The sequence below is a fragment of the Ursus arctos genome, unplaced genomic scaffold (assembly GCF_023065955.2).
Source record: "Ursus arctos isolate Adak ecotype North America unplaced genomic scaffold, UrsArc2.0 scaffold_34, whole genome shotgun sequence".
Classification (NCBI taxonomy): Eukaryota; Metazoa; Chordata; class Mammalia; order Carnivora; family Ursidae; genus Ursus; species Ursus arctos.
Genome location: NW_026623030.1, coordinates 11253670 through 11271054, shown reverse-complemented (window position 1 = coordinate 11271054; position 17385 = coordinate 11253670). Strand labels below are relative to the sequence as shown.

The following is a 17385-nucleotide window of genomic DNA, read 5'->3' as shown; positions in this document are numbered from 1 at the left end:
TGTGACCATCACAATTCTAGAAAAGATTGATGTTTACATATTTTTTTGATGTTAATATTTATTGCTTGGGTTTTATTCCTTCCTTGACAAAGATTATTTTCTACTATCACTAGTAGGATGTAAATAGTAGGTAGTTTTCTTAGAAAACTTAAAAAAAAAAAACCCAAAGTGGGGCTCAAATTCACCACCCCAAGATCAAGAGTCACATTCTTTTCGCACCTGGGTGGCTCAGTTGGTCGAGTGTCTGTTTTCAGCTCAGGTCACAATTCCAGGGTCCTCAGAGCCCTGTGTCCGGCTCCCTGCTCCTCCAGGAGTCTACTGCTTCCTCTCCCTCTGACCCTCCCCACCGCTCAAACTCTAGCTCACGCACATTTGCTCTGTCAAATTAAAAAAAAAAAAAAAAAAAAAAAAAAAAAATCTGAGACCCAAATAAATTAAATGACTTGCCCAAAAGGACAGTAAGATGAAGGCAGAGATTTCTGAGATTTCTCAAAACTTTGTTCTCTCCAAATATGTTAGCCCTCCATCAACTCCTTCCCTTCTGATAGATACAGGTATGACATACCCCCCCAAAAAAAAAACAAAAAACAAAAACAAGGGGCGCCTGGGTGGCACAGCGGTTAAGCGTCTGCCTTCGGCTCAGGGCGTGATCCTGGCGTTGTGGGATTGAGCCCCACATCAGGCTCCTCCGCTGGGAGCCTGCTTCTTCCTCTCCCACTCCCCCTGCTTGTGTTCCCTCTCTCGCTGGCTGTCTCTATCCTGTCAAATAAATAAATAAAATCTTTAAAAAAAAAAAAACAAAAAAAAACAAAAAACAAAAAACCACCTCCAATTTATGCATTTTAAAAATCCATTAAGCTATATACACTTGTCTGTGCACTCCTCTGTATGTTTGTTTTATATCATAATTGAAAAAAAGGTAAGGGGTGCCTGGGTGGCTCAGTCAGTTAAGTGCCTAACTCTTGGTTTGGGCTCAGGTCTTGATCTCGGGGTCATGGATTTAGGCCCTGTGCTGGCACTCCACACTGGGCATGGAGCTTACATTAAAAAACAAAACAAAACAATCCCACAGGTAAAATGTTTCATCATTAAGTGTATTCCTTTATGAACAGAAGTAGAAGAAAAGTTAAAAAAAGCTAAAGGGAGACAAATTCAACTGATTATGTTTACTAAAATTTTGTGAGTGTAAAAGTTTTAAAAACTGAGGTGTAGTATACCTACAAAAAAGTGCACATAAGTGTAAAACTCAATAATTCTCATAAACAGTTGTCTGAAGACAACCACGAAATCATCACCCAGATCAAGATACAGAACATTACCAGCACCCCTAGAGTTTCCCTTGTACGCATCACCAAGATAAATAACCATCGAGTTCAATTACCATCTTAGTTTTGTCTGTTTTTTAAACTTTATAAAAATGGAATCACACAGTATGTTGTCTTATGAACGGGTTCTTTCACGTATACTTTTAATTTTTCTTCTTGTAAACAAAAAGCATTTAGGTTAGCCAGATAGTAAGAAACGTTCCCTCAACACTATCAAATATTCAAGTTTAAACCATAAATCATTCTCAAAGCAAACCATTTCCCAATCTAAATACTGATTTATTTAAAGTCAAGTATAGCTGGTATTTCTTCTCTACCCAATGAGCTTTCTTTTTTTTTCTTTTTTTTTTTTTGCTTGAAAACTGAATTTGTTTTTCTAAGTTTTGTTTTGTTTTTTTTTAAGATTTTATTTATTTGATAGAGACAGCGAGAGAGGGAACACAAGCAAGGGGAGTGTGAGAGGGAGAAGCAGGCTTGCAGCCGAGCTGAAGGCAGGCGCATAACGGCTGAGCCACCCAGGCGCCCCTGTTTTTCTAAGTTTTTATTTCAAGCACACTCCTTAAAACCCATCACCTATTTCACCCATGCCCCCACCCACTACTCCTCTGTCTCTACAGTTAAAATCCCCAATGAGATTTCTAAGATAGGTATTTTCAGTTACTTTTAGTTGGAGAAAACAGAGACCCAAAATGTCTCAAATATTATTCTTTCATCAGTAAATTTTGAATTGCAACCATTTTTAAGAGACAGGAAAAAAAAATCATGGAGAGATTCAGACCATGATTACCTCAAAAAAAAAATTTTTTTTTTGACGATTTTATTTATTTGACAGAGACAGCAAGAGGAGGAACACAAGCAGGGGAAGTGGGAGAGGGAGAAGCAGGCTTCCCGCTGAGCAGCGAGCCCAATCCCAGGACCCTGGGATCTTGACCAGCTTAATGACTGAGCCACCCAGGTGCCCCTTAAAATTACATTCTTTAATGCTGCTCTTATATGCTGAAAAGAGTCATCAATCACTGTCAACACTGAACATAAAGAATAAAAATGTAAAAATCTAGTTTCACTAGAATGTCTAATTCCAACACTGTTTTGATAGCACTACAACAAAATTCTTAGATAACCAAATGCCTGTTTTATCCTGAGATCTCTTCCTATGGCTTAATCTACATCTGTTTCATTGAGTCCATAATCTGTGCTATCCAACATGATACTCACTAGCCATATGTGGCTATTTAAATTTAAACTGTCAACTATCACTTTTTAAAAAAGGAAACTTTAATTAACTTTAAAAAATTTTTAATTTAGTTTCTTAGTCAAACTAGCCAAATTTCAAATGCTCAAAATGTACTGGACAGTGCAGATATTGAATGCCAGAAGGATCATCAGAAGTTCTACTGAATTAGCACTTGTTCTATAAATGCAATCTCATCTCCTACTCACCTCTAACCCTTTACTATGCTAAAACTTAATCTAAGAAAATGATGATCAATGACTAGCATGGATCACCAAATCCAATTATTTCCTTAGCCCTCATCTTCCCTCATTTCACTCAAATTTAATTGATTATCACTTAATTTGGAAATCCTCCCTTCTCCTCTGCTTCCACTGTGCCTCATTAACCTAATTTCAACAGCTTTAATTTTATCTTCTTCTCCCAACCTCCCCCCCAAGAACATGTTACTCAATCTTTGGCTCTTCTAGGTTCAAGATCTCATCCAGATGAGGCCAACCTACCTTTCTTCCTACCTCAAATTCACTATCTCCAAGCTCCTGAGGGACATTTTTACTTACCCCACGGCTTCAATGTTAAATGTGTGAAGGATTTCATTTTAGTCCTTTTCCAAAACCAGCTCCTCCTCCCAATTCCACATTTCTGTACTATCACTATTCACCAAAGCCCAAAACCCATCAACTTTGAATCACTGCTGCTTACCTTCAATTCAACTAGTTCACAAACATCTATTTCCCTTAGGGTGTCAACCAGGAGTCTCCTACCTTAATCTAGCCACCTCAATTACCACCTTGCCACCACCTTAATTCAAGTCCTTATTACCTAATTGTATGTATAGTACAGATTCTTCAGTTTTCCAATCTTCACCTGCTCCCAATCATGCAACTGCTATCAGACACATCTTCCCCCAAATTACCTTCTCAAAAGCCCAAAAGGACTCAGTACAGAGAGTAAAAGAATATTCTAACACCTTAATTATTTTATTTCAACAATTTGCAGCCAACATACTTTGCAAACTTGTCTCTGAATCCTTTATCTTCTATTCTGTCCTAGCTAGCAAAATCAGAACCATTCCCCCAAACATTGATTTTTGTCCTTTACCTATATAAAGTTTGGACTCTTCCTCGTCTTTACAATTTTCTAAGTAGGCTCTACGCCCCACATGGGATCGAACTCACGACTCTGAAATCAAGAATTGCATATTCTACCCACTGAGCTGGCCAGGCTCCCCTCTACCATGCAACTTTAATATATTAATTTATATGTTAGGAAACTATCTTCTCAGCATCTCATACGTAGCACCCATTTTGAACAAACCTAAACGAACAGACCAGGAGTAAGTTACAAATACACATATTGGTTTAGCTTTAATATAAAAGCATCTATATTTATTACATGCAATTCTATTTCCCAAGAATTTATGCTGCAGAACTATTTCTGTAGAAATAATCCAACCGTTATTCAAAAGTATAAAGTACAAGACAATCCATTACAGACAGCACTTTTGAGGATAGTTAAAAAAGAAAAAAAAAATCCCTAGATGTCAATCAGTAAGGGACTAGGATAAATAGTAGTGTCTATCAAGTTTTAAAAAAAAAAAACTACATAGGGAACACCTGCCTGGCTCAGTTGGTGGAGCATGCAACTCTTGATCTTAGGGTCATGAGTTTGAGCCCCACATTAGGTACAGAGATTACTTAAATAAACTTAAAAAAAAAAATAACACACAACACAGTCCTTAAAAATGGGTATACCTATATTTTATGATAGGGTAAGATATAATACACTATTATTGTGAAAAAGCAAACTGTAGATCAGCATGTATAGTTTGATCCTATTAGAGGGAAATTTTTAAATCTATATATTAATTGAAAACAACTATCAATAGAGGAAAAACTTTTCTATTCACACAACTGAATAAATGAAGTAAATACATATATATTGATACAGATAAATTTCAAGCTTTTCAAATTGCAGAATATATATACTTAGGTACCATACATATCTGAAACACATAATACTACAAGTTAAATACATACATCTATAGGAAGAATATAAGAGCATGGGCTAAGAAAGATAAATAACCTCTGGGTAATGGAAAGAAGATCTAGGAAGAGACCAAAAGGGACCCCAGTTGTATGATATTTAAATTTTAAAAACAAACATAGACCTTTCAGGCAAATCTAACAAGATGTCAATGTCTATTAAATCTAAACATCTATTAAGTACATGACATCTGTTATTCTGTATTTTTCTGAATTTTTGAAATATTTAAAATTTTTTTTTTTTTTAAGATTTTATTTATTCGACAGAGATAGAGACAGCCAGCGACAGAGGGAACACAAGCAGGGGGGAGTGGGAGAGGAAGAAGCAGGCTCCTAGCGGAGGAGCCTGATGTGGGGCTCGATCCCATAACGCCGGGATCACGCCCTGAGCCGAAGGCAGACGCTTAACCGCTGTGCCACTCAGGCGCCCCTAAATTTTACTTTTAAAAAAGGAAAGGCAGGGTATAGAATTTAAGAACAGAGGAGAATGGGCTTTGTAGACTTCTATAGGGTATTTTCTTTTCACAAGCTTGTTATTCTTTACTATAAAACTTCTAACTAAAAAAACCCATAAACTTATAGTAGTACCTACATTTATTACCTTGATTGCTCTTCAACTTTAATCTTATTCTTTAAAAAAAAAAAAAGGTGGATAATTACAAATGCCTTACCCCAGAAATCTAACATTTAATATGCAAAAAAAAGGAAAAAAAACAACACAAGCTGACAGGCTCTATCTAATCACTTAAACTCTAAAGGATATACTACATAGATCTTCCTAAAATATCACTAGTATATAAACTTACAGTGGCTCAACTCTAAGCTGTATATTAACACCAAAACCCCAATAAGACTACATTGTCATAATCAAAGTAATTTATCTAAATATCCTCCAGTTCAAATTACATATATAAAATCCTATCACCTCTGAGTTGCTATAACCCCACTCAATATTTAAAACACACACACACAACTATAGAACTTGCTCAAGTCCACATGGCAAGTCAGCAAGAGAACTGGGAATTCAGGTTGAGTCCTGTGTTTAGGGTTCAAAGAATCTGATTTTTCTTTTCAAGGCATCATTAATAATTCTCAATCAGCTCATCAGGAAGAAGAAAATTAGATGGAAGTCTTGTGTTTAAATGTAATCAAAGCTCAGTCTCAGTCACAGTGGAGTTTACAATGAGAAAGTTCAAATCCGGCTGCTTGCACCATTCCTCCCCTACCACTTCCTACAACTGCCGCTCACTTAGGAACTGGAGCCAGTTAACCACCCACTTTCTCACTGGTGACTATGACTTAAACCCTCATAAGACAACCAATGAAAACTAAAGACATCAAAATGTACTTTAAAATGGCCGTTTTTCCTAATAAGAGAAATACATGCTCACAGAAAATTGGGAAACTACAGAATATGAAGCAAAAAATAGTTACACTACCCCACCAACCAGAAATTAATCATTACTAATATTTCTACTCCTGTCTTTCCAGGGTCTCTCTTATTTATAAAAGTGTATTAGTTCACGCACTAAACAGGATTTTAATTACAGCAGAAAAGGGAAATAACATACTAGTTCTTTTGAAGACTAATTTTCTTCCTTGTTTTCTAAGCCAAAACCATGTATGTATACATGGAACTGGAGAGAATGAGACAAATGAGAGAAATCTTATGCGCTCCTTTTCATTCACCCCATGGCTACCACTGAGTCCACGTTTCAAGAACCATTACATACCCAGGGGCGCCTGGGTGGCACAGTCATTAAGCGTCTGCCTTTGGCTCAGGGCGTGATCCCCGCGTTCTCGGATCGAGACCCGCATCAGGCTCCTCCGCTAGGAGCCTGCTTCTTCCTCTCTCACTCCCCCCTCTTGTGTTCCCTCTCTTGCTGGCTGTCTCTCTGTCAAATAAATAAATAAATAAGATCTTTAAAAAAAAAAAAAAAAAAGAACCATTACATACCCAAAAATTAATGTTTCCTTCTTAAGTAGCAGCCTACTACATAAATCAATCAATCTCTCTCTCTCTCTCTCTCTCTCTCTCTCTCACACACGCACACCCCACACGTGTCTTGGCAACAGGAGGAATACACATAGTAAAAGGGATTAAATCAAGACTGATTTTTTTTTTTTTTTTTTGTCTCCTTGAAACTATCCTTAGGAGAAAGTAAAATATCTGAAGGGCTGAAAAAAAGTAAAAAATAAAAAAATAAAATATCTGAAAGGCTGATGTAAAATTAATGACCTCTCCCACAAAAATCTTTTCTGTGCACATCAGGTGAAAGAACAGTGTAACTACAGAAAATTGTAACTATTAGTTTTACAACACTATAACTTGTTTACATGTGTAAATAAATATGTAAGAGTTTAAAAAGTCCCTAAATATTGATACCTTACTCTATACCAGTCTACCTCTTTAAATATAATGTCAAAAACTAGGCATGTGGCCTCAAAGGAATAGAAATCATATCACTCAATAAATTATGGTCTTAAATCTTTGAGGGTCTAAGAAGATATATGTGAAAGCAGCTTATAAATCATGCTACGTAAGGTAAAAAGAAAGCACTGTATACAGCAACCATGTTCAATATAAATTATCTCATTTAACTGACAAAATAATCACAAGTTGCTCTTTTCACAATCTCTAAGACCTCAATATTATCTTTCTCTGACAATGAACCATATGAAATAACTGAAATTAAGTTCCCAGGATGGGAGGAGAAAGAGAGATTCATTTTTCTAGCACAAAAAGTACCATTTCCTAATTTCATAACATACGGTAGGAGGTGGGGGGAGGAGCAAATCAAAAGCAACCTATTCAAACTTAATAAAAAAGTTACTTTTTAATCTAAGATTCATCATGGAAAGTTTCAGCCCCCAATAAAGCATTTTTGAAAAGTTATAGGTTCAGGCTCTTCCAAATGGAGTTAGAGTGACAGGTTAATTGTGGTACTTTGCAAGCAAAGGAAAGCAAGTAGCAATTATTCATCCCTTCCCTCAGTTTCTAGGCTCTTAGAAAATAGGGATATGTTATAACCGAACCACTTTCCACAAAGCACAGACTTTTTAAAATATAATCTACACAGTATTCGTTCTTCATAACTAAGAAGTAGACTACTTAAGATTGTTCCCTATCCCATGATTTTCCTTTTTCAAATTCAGCCACTCAACAATGACAAAAGGTATCAAACTGATACTTTGAACAAGGTTTATATATTTGCCCTTATTGCAGATATGACTCTCAAAAGCATGGCACACTTTAAAGACTACCATAATCCAATTAGACTGGATCATCTGCAAAACAAGAGGAAATGCCCAAAAACAATCATACATAAAGGCCCAACATTAAATCGTACAAGTCTAAAGCAATGATATCCAAAGAAAAATGTAATACACCTCAAGAAGGACCCAAAATACTCCACTGGGGTAAAGAAGAAAAATATTTGAACTTTATTTTTCTTTTTTTTTTTTAATTTTATTTATTTCAGAGAGAGAGAGCAAGTCCCGGGGGGGGGGGGGGGGGGCGTGGCAAAGGGAGAAGCAGACACCCTGCTGATCAAGGAGCATGACTCGGGGCTCCATCCCAGAACCCTGGGATCATGACCTGAGCCTAAGGCAGACGTGCCCCACTTTATTTTTCTCATCCTTGTTAATTTTCTTGGTTTATATTTTATAAGGTACATAATAACCAGTTACTATACATATTGTTCGTAAATTAAATAAATACTTAAGGGTGAGGATTAATGCTCAAAATTTTTTACCATTGAGATGATCAAAAATTTGAGACCACTGGCCTGATGTACTGTCACTGCACTTTAATTTTTACCTGCCCCCTCCAAAGTTAAACTGTAGAGGCTAAGACTTGATGCTGAAAAAAGAACAAAAGGAAAAGTATTCCCAAACTATTTTAAACTCCCACTAACAAGTTTAAAGATAATAAATCACTAGCAAGAATATGCAGAACTGGACACTAATATACTGTTGCTGGGACTTTTTTTTTTTTTTTTAAGGTTTTATTTACTTGAGAGAGAGAGTCAGAGAGAGCATGCGCAGGGGGAGGGGCAGAAGGATAGGAAGCAGCAGACTGCCCACTGAGCAGGGAGCCCTATATGGGGCTTGATGCCAGGACCCCAGGATCACAACCTGAGGCAAACACTTAACCAACTGAGCCACTCAGGTGCCCTGGGACTTTTTTCCTTTTTATTATTTTTTTTTATAAGATTTATCCATTTGAGAGACAGAGAGCACAAGCAAAAAGGGCAGGGAGAGAGAATCTAAAGCAGACCCAGAGCCCAGCACAGAGCCAGATGCGGGGATCGATCTCATCACCCTGAGAGTATGACCTGACCAAGAGTCCCACGCTCAACCAACTGTGCTACTCAGGTGCCCCTGTTGGTGAAACTTTAAAATAGACATCCTGTCTATAGGGCACCTTGAGTATATTCAAATTTATAACGCACAAACCTTTGACCACATAAGCCCACTTTTAGGAATTTAGCCTATGGAAATAATAGCACAATTGTATTTAAAAAAAAGTCCAGGGGCGCCTGGGTGGCACAGCGGTTAAGCGTCTGCCTTCGGCTCAGGGCGTGATCCCGGCGTTCTGGGATCGAGCCCCACATCAGGCTCTTCTGCTGTGAGCCTGCTTCTTCCTCTCCCACTCCCCCTGCTTGTGTTCCCTCTCTCGCTGGCTGTCTCTCTCTGTGTCAAATAAATAAATAAAATCTTTAAAAAAAAAAATAAAAAAAAAATAAATAATAAAAATAAAAAATAAAAAAAAGTCCAGGGGCGCCTGGGTGGCACAGCGGTTAAGCGTCTGCCTTCGGCTCAGGGCGTGATCCCGGCGTTCTGGGATCGAGCCCCACATCAGGCTCCTCCGCTATGAGCCTGCTTCTTCCTCTCCCACTCCCCCTGCTTGTGTTCCCTCTCTCGCTGGCTGTCTCTATCTCTGTCGAATAAATAAATAAATAAATCTTTAAAAAAAAAAAAAAAAAAAAGTCCAAAGGAGTTCATGACAGCACTGTCTTAAGAGAAAAACTGAAGAGAAAAATTGAAAATGACCATTAACAGGGAATTGTTGCAAATTATACTGCAGCTGTATCACAGAACAGTAAATAACCATTTACAGAACATCAATTTGACATGGAAAGTTGTTCCTTTTGAAGTATTCAGTAGATAATGTATAAGAAAAAAGGAAAATACCAAACATTACTCTAAGTGGAATCATGGGTTATCTCTACTTTATTCTCCTGAGTTATCTCAATTCTTTTTTTGTAGGATTCGCACGTTCCCCCCACATTGAATATATACTTGTAGCTTTCACAATCGGAAATAACAATTTCATTTTGAAATTAAAAATTAGACTAAGTTGGGTGCCTGGGGGGCTCAGTCGGTTAAGCGCCTACCTTCAGCTCAGGTCATGATTCCAGGGTCTCGGTCTCCCTCTCCCCTCTCCCCCTGCTTGTGCTCTGTCAAATAAATAAAATCTTTAAAAAAAAAAAAATTAGACTAAGTTAAAATTCCTTATTGCCCTGGAGCACTTTCAGAAACTCCATAAACATTCTACTTTGCTCCATGTGATTTATGGACTCAGTCTACATAATTTACAATTACAGATTTATCTTATAGAAAAATGTAGGTACAGAACAAAAAAATAAGAACTACCCTATATTTGGGGCACCTGAGTGGTTCAGGTGGGTAAGCATCTGCCTTCAGCCCAGGGTTCTGGGATGGAGCCCCACATCGGGCTCCCTACTCAGTGGAGAGCCTGCTTCTCCCTCTCTCTTTGTCCCTCTCCCCCTACTCAAGTTCTCACTCACTCTGCGTGTGCACTCTCTCAAATAAATAAATAAAATCTTAAAAAAAAAAAAAAAAAGAACTACCCTATTTTTAATTAGCCATTTTGTCTTTATGCCAATTCTTCCCAAATATGTTAGGATTTATCAAGATACTGATAATTCCTTATATTTTGCCAGCTTATCAATCTATGAATAATTTAGAGAACTAAATTGAGTTTATAGTTCTCTTCTGGAACTAAGTTATAAAGGCATTAGCTACTGGGGCGCCTGGCTGGTTCAGTCAGTAGAGCATGCAACTCTCGATCTCAGGGTTATGAGTTCAAGCCCCACGTTGGATGTAGAGATTATTTAAATATAAAATTAAAAAAAAAAATTAAAAGCATTAGTTACTGAAGAAGTAAACTTAGAATTCAGAGAAATAAAATCAGGAAAGCTTGCTACTATTTTTAATAATAAAATCATTTTAAGTATTGTGTGAAGACACAAACAGCCACAAAATAGACCCATGCCTGGACAAATCCAAGATGATGTTTTGAAGTAGTGAACACCAAGAACATACCTCTGCAGTTACCAAGTAGTCCATCTTAAGGAGAAATAGTGCTTAAGAATATTAGCATAAATTTATGTCTTACCTTGGTTCATCAAATCAACGATTTGTAACAGAGCTATGAGGTATTTAACCCTTAACAAAAAAAAACTTAAAATTTAACCCAGCTTCACAATTTCCTTGTAGTTTTTCATTTATTTTATGCCTACTATCTTAGTCATCCTACTGCAAACCCCAGATACCATGTCCCTAAGCGATTACTCCAAAGCTTTACCAGAACTCAAGAAAAATATATTTTGTATTACAATCCAGTACATAAACATGTAAGAAATTTCTCAAATCAATACTTTATCATTTGCAATGTGCTTTTATTTTTTTATTCCTTTTCATGTTTTAAAATCACCACACTGTGGGGCGCCTGGGTGCCTCAGTCAGTTAAGCGTCTGCCTCCGGCTCAGGTCATGATCTAGCGTTCTGGGATAGAGCCCCACATCGGACTTTCTGCTCAGCGGGGAGTCTGCTTCTCCCTCTCCCTCTGTGCTCTCTCCCCCTCTCTCGCTCTCTCTCAAATAAAATCTTTAAAAATATAAAAAATAAAAATAAATAAAAATAAACCACCATACTGTTATCTTTACCCTATGATGCTGCCACCTGCCATTTAAAAAACATAGCCCTACACTTCACACAGAATGTACTAAACTCTTCCACCACCTTCCACCACCTTCCACCACCACTCCAACATAATAAAATGGGTGAAATCTAGCACATCTATTCCAAGTACAAATTGTGAGACATCCCAGATCCCTCTCTGAAGTTCCTGCTACACAGTGATGATTCCTTGGTTGGTTGTTTGTTTGTTTGTTTTTAATATATAAGTACTCTCTGCCCTCAACATGGGGCCCAAACTCACGACCCTGAGATCAAGAGTTGTACCCTCTTCCACCTGAGCCAGCCAGATACCCCTGGGACTATGCCTATTGGCAGACGGGATGCAAATGCTGAAAGGTTTCTCTAGGCTGAGTACAGAAGTAGAAATCTTTTCTGTTGCCATATTAGTGATATTAGTAAATTCTACACTTGACAACACGTTTACCACTGCTCCACAAGCCAACTCTTCCAAGAAAATAAAATAGGATTCTAATATAGTATCATATCCTTATATTTTTAGATTGCTTTTCATATACACCATTCTATTTGATCCTCCCTGACAAACTGAGATAAATAAAAATAGTGTTATTCTTCTTTTTATTAATGAGGGAATTGAAGCTCAGGGCGCTTATGTGGTTTGCCAGAAACAACACAGCTAACAAGGGACACAACTCAAGCTTGAACCCAGGACTAACCTGTCTACCCATTCTCATGCTACAATTTTCACTGTGAACATCTGATACAAACATGAACTTAAGTATGTTAAGTTTCTAGATATGAGGAGCACTTGGCTGGCTCAGTCAGTATAGCATGCCACTCTTGATCCCAGGATCTTGAGTTAGAGCCCCACACTGGGTGTAGAGTTTACTTGATAAAAAAATATATATATACTTTTTAAAATTTCTAGATACAAAAGTGAAAATGAAAGCATTACATCAATACGGTATCAAAATAAAGATTAAAAACAGAAATGAATGTTAACTTTGGTAGCCTCTAAAATTATTAGGAATTCTAGTTCAATCCAATACGGATTTGATCTCATATTGTGTCTTAAGTGCACGTTTCATCACTGATAAAATTACAAATAAATTTACCATAGAAAATTACAGAATTGGGTGATCTGTAAGAAACAACTAGGCACATAAATTACATAAACTTCCCCAAACCATTCTTAATCTTGTGGCTTCACACTAAATTATGAAGTTCCTTATGTGAAATCCATTTTGATTTCAACACTAAGTGAATTACAACAGCATAACTGTGTTGTTTCTGCATAATACTTGCAACATGCACTCAACTTCCAGAGCACTTTTGGACAGTGTCTAAAATCTGTAAGCTAAGAGTAGAACCCAAAAATATTCAAGTTTTTTTTTTTTTTTCAATTAAAAAGGTTCATCTACCTACATAAAATGAATACCAAATAACACAATTACAAATTACTGAAGATTTGCAGAAGGGCACCTGGGTGGCTCTGTCAGTAGAGCACATGACTGTTGATCTTGGGGTTGGGAGTTCAGGTCCCATATATAAGTATAGAGCTTACTTTAAAAAAAAAAAAATTTTTTTTTTCTTAGAGAAAAAAAAAAAAAGATTTGCAGAATCAGGCTGAAGAAACTACTTGAGACCAACAAGTATAGACCTTTAATTGTATAGATGAGAAGACAGAGGTCCAGAGAAGTGACATTCCTAACAGCAGTCACACGATCAACTAATGACACAGAATCTCTGCCAATCTACAGCTTCCCATTATTCTAAATGTCTCTGCATCTAATAAAAAGTCACTAAAAAGGGCCACTACACTAAAAAAATTTAAGACATATTAAAGACCCAAAACTGGGGGACAGGATAGTTTACAATGACAGTCTTAGGAAGAGAAAAAAAAAACAACTCTGTTTTCTAAGGATGTTATTTTTAAGTAATCTCTACACCCAAAATGGGACTCGAACAACCCTGAGATCAAGAATCACATGCTCTACCAACTAAATCAGCCAGGAGCCCCTAGAATATAGAACCTCTTAAAGGAATCCCAAAGTTCTAAACCACATGGGCTAAAAACTGGCTCAAGGTATCAAAGGGCTTTTTTTTTTTTTTTAGATTTTGTTTATTTGAGAGAGAGAGAGAGACAGCGAGTGGGCACACACGCAGGGGGAGGGGCAGAGGGACAACCAGAGTCCGCTGAATGGGGAGCCCTATATGAGGCTGGATCCCAGAACCCTGAGATCGCGACCCGAGTTGAAGTCGTCAGACACTTAACCAACTGAGCTACTCAGGCACCTCCTCAAACAGCTTTTAATAACTGACATTATCAACCACCAAAACTTTTTTTCCCCATCTCAATACTATTAATTTGCTCAACAAATATCTGAGAACACAGTATATGCTGTGGGAACTATGCTAAACACTGGAGACACCAAGAAAACAAAACAGCCTCTGGCTCTCAAACTGGATGACTGGATACACTTCTCTAAAATACTTCTCCATGATTTGACAGGATATTTACCAAACTCCTTCACTACTCTACATAACTATAACATTTTCTGCCAATTCTTCCAAACTTGTAACAAACCTCACCACACCCCCTCTGCAACATGAATACTTCTTGGGTAATTCACTATTCCACTTTACCACAGAAGGTGTTAACCAGAACTACAACAGATTTAAAAACTGACTTTACCACTCCTCATGGCCTGGGGCAAATTTCAAGAACTTTTCATAATCCACAATAAACCTTCCTGGTGCACAACCCTCATTTCAAATGACTGCTAACCCACCCACCCACCCTACCCTCACTTTACTAGAAACCTGAGTCAGGTTTAGGAGCAAGCATGATGTTAAGATGTTGGGAAGCACCTTCCATGGACCCCTTTGTGAGCCAGAAGTAGACTTACTGCCTCTCCCTTTTTCACTCCTCTAGATCCTTATTATGTATCACTAGATATACCTCCAGTCAAGCAGCATCTAATTTTATCGAGTGTGTTCCCAAAGACCTGCACCAATAACTTCTAGCAACAAATCTAATTCCCCTACCTAAATCCATTATATTTTAAAAGATGCTCAATTTTCAGTCCTAAATTTCTCAGGCTTCCCCTTCTTCCCTACCTCTCAAATTCTTAAGGCTCTATAAAGAATTAAAAGCACTCTCAGAAGTCATAATTAATAGGAACCTTATGGAATACCAAAGGTGACCTAAAGCTGACTTTCACGGGTTCACAAACCTGGCTGACCAGAATCATTCAGGGAGCTTCGTAAGGATGGATTCCCAGGCCCCACCCTCAGAGATTTTAATTCACCAGGTCCTCCTGCATGGAGTTCAGGAATCAGCATTTAAGGCAGTCCATACTATTTCTGATGACTATATTTAGGTAACCACTGAACTAAAGAACCTGGCGTACAGGTCGAGAAGGTTCTCCTGTGGCTTGCTGTTAACTACAAGTGGGGCTGCACCACTGTGCTGGTCACTTGAACTGCTCTGGGTCATGTGAAAATGAGGGAGGTAATTAGAGCTGAAAGAGGCCTTCACAGGCAGCCAATCTAAAATTCTAGAACCCTCCAAATTTAGTTTAATATCACATACTGTACTGGGCTTACTCAAAACTGTGTTATTCTGTAAGTTCTTCTACCCACTCAAATCACAGGCCCTAGAAGGTAAGACTTTTTGCATGCCACTAACCCGCCTTACTTGGGTCTCCCAGCAAAAATAACACAGATCATGTCTCTGGCCCTACAGAAACAGAAAGGAGAAAGTCCCTGTCACCTCTCCATGCACAAATCACAAACGTTTTACATAAAAAAATCATCTCATGTAATTCAACCCAAGCTTTCGACAGCATCACCGTCCACATTGGGAGAACAGCTGAACCTCAATAGAAGAGTATCCATTTTTTCGTTGTGAAAAATTAGATTGTCAGATAAACAAAGTGGATGTCAAGATATTCAATCAGTCAAGAATTCAGGCCTCTGACTGGAGAAGACACCTGCACATCAATAGCTAACCGAAGACCAAGTGCAAAACTCAAAGGAGATTATCAGACCCCAAAGAAGTTTATTAAAGTGCCATAAAATTGACCCCATTATTTTGAGGTAAGTTTTCCAGCCCAAAGTACAAGCAACAATATTATCGCAAGGGTCCTAAGCAGCACCATTTCCACCTGAGAAATAACAATCTTTCGTGGAGCTGTTTGACCCTGAACTCTCAACCGCCTCCGAACCATCCTTCCTACCAAAGTACTACCAGGTCAGGAGGATGCCCGGCTGCACAGTCAGTCGGCCACTCCTCCTTCCCACAAGTCCCGGGCCCGCACCGCTCGCCCCGGGGGCTCTCCCGGCCCCCGACCTCCGGCCTCTCGCCACAGTGGACTCCCACAGACCTAGTCGGGAACGAGGGAGGCACACTCACCTCCCGCGGTCCGCAGGCACTTGTCCGGACGCTGCAGGGGCAGCACTTCACACCCCTAGCCCCATGGGCCCGTCCCTGCCAGGTCCGGGATGGCCGCCCGGGCCCGGGACCCCGCCTCCCCCGCGCCGAGGGTCCGAGCCGAGCCCGGCCGCTGCGCTCCCACTCCCCACGCCTCCCCCTGGCGGCCGCGGCCGCCACCCAGGACACCCCTCCCCGGGGCCACACACGCTGTCCCCAGCCCCCCGCGGGCCGCCGCCTCCTCACAGGGTGACAGCCACTGCGCCGGGGCCGAGTGCGGCCCCTCCTCCAGCCCCTCCTCACCCCCGGAGGAAGGGGAGGGAGGGCGTTCTTACCGGGCGGCAGGACATGGCGAGGCCCGCCACGGCACGGCCTCCTCCGCCACCCCACTAGGCTCCCAGCCAGGGCCGGCGGGGGGCAGCGCCTGAGCCGCTGGAGCTTCTCGTCCGGCTGCTCCTCCGCTGCCGCCGCCGCCTTCTCACAACCACAACAACATGGCGGCAGCGGCCACACAGAGCGCGCTCCCGACGCCGAGCCGGGCCGCGAGCGGGGGCGCGCGCGCACGCTTGGGCCGTCAGTCCGCGGTCGGGGAAAAGAAGGCAGGCCTTCGCGGGTTGGGCAGAGGTGGGGCCCGGGCCGATTGCCACGCCCCGGTGGTGGGCGGGGCCGCACGGCCGCAGTGTGCCCTCTGGGGGAAAGGCTGACAGCAGCTCAGGTGGAGAAGGAGTTAGAAACAGGTGGGAAATAGGCAAGAAAACCAATAGTGGTCCTAAGATTTGGGGGAGACATCTTTTCCTATAGCCCTATTTTGAGCCCTGAGCAAGACAAAGCCTCACTCCACTTAACCAGTAAAATAGAACAATAGTAGTATATTTCACCTGTAGTTACGGTGAGGCTAAAACTAATAAAATGCGTATAGTTGTGCTCAAGGCTCTCAGAACACAGTTTCAAACTGCTTCAGCTGAACCTCAGCTAGAAGAAATGAATTTTCAAATTTTCAAAATTGTACCCTATCACAATAGCCTGCATACAAATTCTACAAGCCAAAATGGAATTACTTTAGGCCCTTAACAGATTGACCTCTTCAGAGTTGCATTTCAACATTATACCCTTGACTTTTCTAGAAAATAGCTAAGAGAACCAATCAAATGAAATCTGTCTTTGCATTTGTTATTTTTTTTCCCACAGCACTCTCTGCAATTATTTATCCATCTCTCGTGTTTATTGTGTTTCTATCCCATTCTAATATAAAAGCTACTTTAAGATAAAATTCTTGTTTTGCTCATTACTTTATCCCCAGCACCTGGAACTGCCCATGGAAAGTAGTGGACAGTCATCTCTTTTTTTTTTTTAACATTTTATTTATTTGAGAGAGATAGCATG

At 39.7% G+C, this 17385-nt stretch overlaps 1 protein-coding gene across 23 annotated transcripts in view; it reads right to left on the bottom strand.

Annotated features, from left to right (window-relative positions):
* The window catches only part of MTMR3 (myotubularin related protein 3), a 137487-nt gene extending 120898 nt beyond the window's left edge, over window positions 1-16589 (bottom strand). For 14 of the 23 annotated variants that reach the window (XM_057306114.1, XM_044378999.3, XM_048221276.2 and 11 more), the window contains exon 1: window positions 16338-16539. The gene's annotated coding sequence lies outside the window, so the exon portion shown is untranslated. Of the gene's footprint in view, window positions 1-6334; window positions 6497-15984; window positions 16084-16337 lie in introns of those variants that run through there. The other 9 variants (XM_026484792.4, XM_026484793.4, XM_026484794.4 and 6 more) reach the window with 6 other exon arrangements.
* Window positions 16590-17385: the final 796 nt, after the last annotated feature.